Source organism: Capsicum annuum, chromosome 4 (genome assembly GCF_002878395.1).
Source record: "Capsicum annuum cultivar UCD-10X-F1 chromosome 4, UCD10Xv1.1, whole genome shotgun sequence".
NCBI lineage: Eukaryota > Viridiplantae > Streptophyta > Magnoliopsida > Solanales > Solanaceae > Capsicum > Capsicum annuum.
Genome location: NC_061114.1, coordinates 2555493 through 2561767, shown reverse-complemented (window position 1 = coordinate 2561767; position 6275 = coordinate 2555493).

Here is a 6275-nt window from a genome sequence, read left to right as displayed (position 1 = left end):
GCGGCCTTATATGCTCTACTTTAACTTGTTGGCAGTTCAAACACTTGGAAACAAAGTCAACCACATCACATTTCATATTATTCTACCAATACATAGGTTGCAGATCATGGTACACCTTAGTAGAGCCTGGGTGAACAATATACCTCGAAGTGTGAGCTTCATCAAGGATTCTCTTCTGCAACCCATCAACATCAGGTATACATACTTTACCCTGATACCTCAAAATACCATCACCACCAATTTCGAAGGACATCACCTTCTGTTGACCCACATATTTCTTAATCTGCATCAAGATGGGATTTTCAACCTGCTTCTCCTTAACTTCTGCACAAAGGGAATACTTAGCTATCTCATGAACAACCATTCCCCCATCTTCGAAATCCAAGAGTCGCACTCCTAGATTTGCAAGCCGGTGAATATCTTTCACGATCTCTCTCTTCCCTTTCTCAACATGAGAAAGAATGCCCATGGATAACCTACTGAGGGTATCGGCTACTACATTTGCCTTGCCTGGACGATAGTGCATGCTCATGTCGTAATCCTTTAGCAATTCCGTCTAGCGCCTCTGCCTGAGGTTCAATTCTTTCTGCGAGAAAACATACTGCAAACTTTTGTGGTCAGTAAATATATCAACATGTACCCCATACAAATAGTGCCACCAGATCTTAAGTGGAAAAACCACAACCGCTAACTCCAAGTCATGAGTGGGGTAGTTTCGCTCGTGCACCTTCAACTATCGAGATACATAAGCTACTACCTTACCATGCTGCACAACCAAGTCCCACTCGGGACGCATCACAATACACAACAAAACCCTCTGTACCATCCAAAAAAGTCAAAACAGGAGCAGTAGTCAACTTTTCTTTGAACTTCTCAAAACTATTCTCACAACAGTCAAACCACAATAACTTTACCTTTTTCTGAGTCAACTTAGTAGGCGGTGCAGCTATGGAAGAGAAACTCTCTACGAACCTTCTGTTATAACCCACCAAACCCAAGAAGCTCCGAATGTCGGTTGGAGTCGTGGGTCTGGGCCATTTTCTCACTGCCTCAACCTTTTGGGGATTAACCTGAATCCCCTCACTAGACATAATATGCCCAAAGAAGGCAATAACATTCATCCAGAATTCACACTTGGAGAATTTTGCATACAACTCATGATCTTTAAGAGTCTGGAGAATAATTCAGAGGTGATTGACATGGTCCTCCTCACTTTTGGAGTAAATCAAGATGTCATCAATAAAAACTATGACAAAAAGGTATAGGAACTGACGGAAGACCCTATTCATTAGGTCCATGAAAGCTGCAGGAGCATTAGTCAACCCGAAGGACATGACTAAGAATTCATAATGACCATATCTGGTTCGGAAAGCTATTTTAGGAATGTCGAACACCCTAACATTCAACTGATGATATATCGAACGAAGGTCTATTTTAGAAAAGCACTTAGCACCCTGAAGTTGGTCAAAGAGGTCATCAATCTTAGGAAGAGGATATTTATTTTTAACAGTGACCTTATTCAGCTGACGGTAATCTATGCACATACGCAGGGAAACATATTTCTTTCGCACGAAGAGTACAGGTGCACCCCAGGGAGAAACACTAGGTCTGATAAAACCTTTATCTAGGAGATCTGCTAGCTGTTCTTTCAACTCTTTTAACTCTGCAGGAGCCATTCTATATGGTGGAATAGAAATAGGTCGAGTATCTGGAAACACATCAATGCCAAAATCTATCTCCCTATCAGGTGGAATTCCTGGGATATCATCTGGAAAAACTTCTGGGAATTCATTTACCACTGGGACAGACTGAAGAGGAAAACTTTCAGCGTTATAATCTCTAACCCGAATAAGATGGTACAAGCAACCCTTGGAAATAAGCTTATAGTCTCTAAGATAAGATATGAAGTGCCCTCTAGGTGCTAAAGAATGCCCTTCCCACTTTATTGTTGGCTCATTCGGAAAAGAAAAAGTAACCTTTTGGGTTCTACAGTCTAGTGTGGCATAACATGAATAGAGCCAGTCCATCCCTAGGATAGCATCAAAATCAACTATATCAAGCTCTAAGAGATTGGCCACAATATCCCGGCTAAGAATAGACACAACACAGTTTTTATACACTCTCCTAGCCACAATGGAATCACCCACCGGAGTGGAAATAGAGAAAGGTTCAGCAATCACATCGGGTTCAAATCCAAAACCAACAGCCACATATGGGGTCACATAAGATAAGGCAGACCCGGGATCAAGCAACACATATACATCACGGGAAAAGATTCTTAACGTACCGGTGACCACGTATAGCGAGGATTCCGCCTCCTGGAAATTAGTCAAAGCATACAGCTGGTTGTGATTGCTCCCGGCAGCTGGTGCCCTTTTGAGGTGGTGGTGGTGCAGAAGAGTTTGCCTGAAACTTAGCTCCACCAAAATTCCTCCTAGCAGAGGGACAATCTCTCTAGAAATGACCTATCTGGCCGCATGAATAACACACCAGCGAGCCCAGCTGACACCATCCTAGATGATGCCCTACCACAACTCTCTCACCATGGAAAAGTACGATGTTGTTGCACCAAACTACCCTGCGACTGAGTATCCTGAGCTCTGGGTTCGTGACTAGTCTGAAAACTATAAGGGCGTCTATCAACTGAGGTCAGGGCACTGGGGCACTAGTTGCAGACTGTGCGTTACTCCAAAACTTCTTTTTTTGCCATTTTTACCCCAATTACCGCTCTGCTGCTGACTGGGGTTCTAATCCGCTGTTCTGGCCCTCTTCGCCTGCCTGTCTCTCTCTCTAGATTCAGAAATTTTCTTTTTCTTCTCTTTTACCTACTGCATGTGGACTGACTACCTAGCAAAGTCCATTTTCCTATTTAGCATCGCCCTTTGACATTCAAGTGCTAGGTCATCGAAAAGGCCGGATGCAAATTTCCTCATCCGGGCTCCCATATTTCCTGTCACTTCTGGTGCATACCGAGCCAGTTGGTTAAACTTCAAAGTGTACTCTCAGACACTCATCTTCCCCTGCTTAAGATTCATTATTTATATATATTTTAGGGTGGTGAGAGAAAGTGCAAAATAAGGATTGATTTCGCATAAGGGAAAGGTACGATAAATACATCTAATGAAAGTTATTAGCAACAATAAATATCCATTTTAACAAAGAGTGCTAAAACTTTTACTGACATTAATTAATTGACATTGGATCTAATGTCTCTATAGACTTTAGGACATTTATAAAGAGTGCTAAACTGCAATCGTTTGTAATAATATTGCCTCTAAAACAGTATTAAGGGGTAATTAAGTTATTGCCTTAAATATCTTTTTTGTACTGAAAAGGATATTTGTTACTATTTATTTTGTATGATAATTATATTTATTGTAACGCCTCGAAATCTAATCCCGAAACGTCACACGGTGCGGTATGAACTGCATACATCTTACTCTCTCCAAACCCCACTTTGTGGAAATACACTGGATTTGTTGTCGTTGTAGGTTGTTACAAGTATCCTGACATTTCATATTGCAAGAAGTGGTTGAAACATTATTGCATATGGAGCCACTTCTAACTAAAAGTTGTTGAAACATAATTGCACGGTAACACTTGTTGAAGTGCATGAAAAATGAATTTTATGTCCCTTTTCTCGACGAATATAATATAATATTGCTTTATAATTTTTGAGAAAAAAAACAGTAAGGGACATGATTATGATGTTCTACCAATAACAACAACAACAAATATAGTGTGTTCCCACAAAGTGGAGTCTGGAAAAGGTAAAATATACGCAGTTCATATCGCTACCTCTAAAGAAGTAAAAAGGTTGTTTCCGATAGAACCTTGGCTCAAAATAAAGAATAGTAAATAAGGTCGTAATGAAATAAGAAGCAGGATGGGTGACATAACAGAAATATGAAATAAAAATAACAAAACTTGAAATTAGAGAAATACGAAATAAGAGAAATTAGAGCACCACGAAATAAGGACTAAGAAATAGGACATCCATCAAGTAGGAACATACACACACAGACCAGAGATTACTAACACGGCTACACAAGATCTCACCTAACTACTTGCTACAACCCACACACTCATACTGGCCTTCTACCCTTATCCGCGCACTCCACACCTTCCTATCTAGGGTCATGTCCTTAGTAAGTTGTAGCTACTTCATGTCATGTCGAATTACCTCCCTCTAGTATTTCTTCGGCCTACCTCTACTCCTTATGAAACCATCCAAAGCTAGCCTCTCACACCTATGAACTGGGGCTTCCATGCCGCTCCTCATCATATGCCCAAACCATCTCAATCTTCCTTCCCGCATCTTATCTTCCGCCGAAGTCACTCCCACCTTCTCTTGGATAATCTCATTCCTAACTCGATCTCCTCTAGTAAGTCCATACATCCAACGCCGTATTCTTATTTCTGCCACCTTCAATTTTTGAATGTAAAAGTTCTTGACTAGCCAACACTCCGCTCCATACAACATGGCCGGATATGTTTCATACAACGAATATTGCTATATAATTTTTTGAAAAAAATAAACCAGTAAGGGACATGATTATGATGTTCAACCAGCTTTGATTGAAAAAAGGAAAAAATAAACACTCACCCTTCTCACTTCTATTTATATATATTGTTGAATAAACATTGTAAAGTATCAACACTTGTCCTCTTCAATAAATTTTCTTTTCAAAGTCTTTTGTAGAATGGGTCTAAAGTCTGTGTGTATGCCAAAATAGAAGTGAAAGCTAATAAAGATGTGTTTCATGATGTTTTTACACATAATCCACACCACATCTCTACTATGTGCCCTTTGCATATACAAGGTTGTGAGCTTATTCATGGTGTCTTTGGAACTGTTGGCTCCAAACTTTTTTGGACCTATAACCTTGGTAAGCCTAAAATATTTAAAATTTCCTTAAAATGAAAAAAAAATTCAGGAGATAACGGTATGAATTGCGTACATTTTACCCTCTCCAGACCTCACCTCACTTTGTGGGAATACACTCGATTTGTTGTTGTTGTTGAAAATAAAAAAAAAATTGTCCAAGTGGGGTCTTACTATTTATGAAATCATTTTCCTTAAACTATGTTAGCTTCACACTACTTGCTCCACAACACTGAAGGGTCCACGTAAGTACTAAAGTTGTCAAAAATACTATTTTAATTAGTTCAGAGGGTAATAGAATCCTCTTAAAGTTCGAGTGTATCTCAGCCTTTTCGTGTATTGTTCAAGATGGTAATAGAGCATTTTCCCTATTTAAAATGTCATAATAAGAAGAAAGCTGTAGGAGTAGCTAATATTTATCACCCTTCATAAATGAAATTAGGGCAAAGGGGTAAATACACCCTTCAAATTTACAATTTAGAGCAAATATATCCTCCGTTAAAATAGTGGATCAGATATACTAGATATATTGTTGTTGTTGTTGTTATAGAATAGACAAAAGAAGTTTAACTAGTTCATTTATTTTTTAACTGATCTAACTCGTCCGATTCATATAAAACTATAACCCTTAGATAATTTTTAACTTAGGGAACATCATATGAAAATTAAAGTAGTCGTATTTTTGACTATGTATTACCTGCATAACCATCTGTTATCTGTACTTTTTCTATGAAAATGTATTATGAATCAGTTAGATAAAACTATATCTATAGCACCATTTTACCTATCAAAAAGAAATTATATTTTCAGAACCATTGATTGATTAGATATAATTGATTTTGTTTGCTGTATTATACTTTTCTCTGTCTCTGGCTCAAGTATTTGTAGTTTAAGAAATAAACGGGCTAGTTAAAAATAAATTTATTTTTTCTATTTTTATTAATTTAAAAAATAAGATAATTATTAATTAATAAAAAAAAAACATAAATATGTTAGTAAAGAGGGTGTAACTGTACAGTTTCATAGACAACAAAGATACATTTACTCTATTTTTTAATAAGGGAAAATACTCTATTTTCCACCTTGAACTATAAACGAAAAGGTTGAGACACACCCGAACTTTAGGTGGGTCCTATTACCTTCTGGACTAATTAAAATCATATTTTTGACAATCTTAGTACCTACGTGGCACATACGTGGCACAACACACTGAAGGAAAGTGACACAAAACATACTCCTATATCCTTTCCACAATATGCAAGCTAGGATTGTGATATCTAAGGAAAGTGGTATTTATTGTTGATTTGAAATGTCCAATCTTGATTGCAATGGAACAGTTTGATGTGTTTGATACAGAGTAAACGAAATGTTTCTAGATTTCTCATGTTTG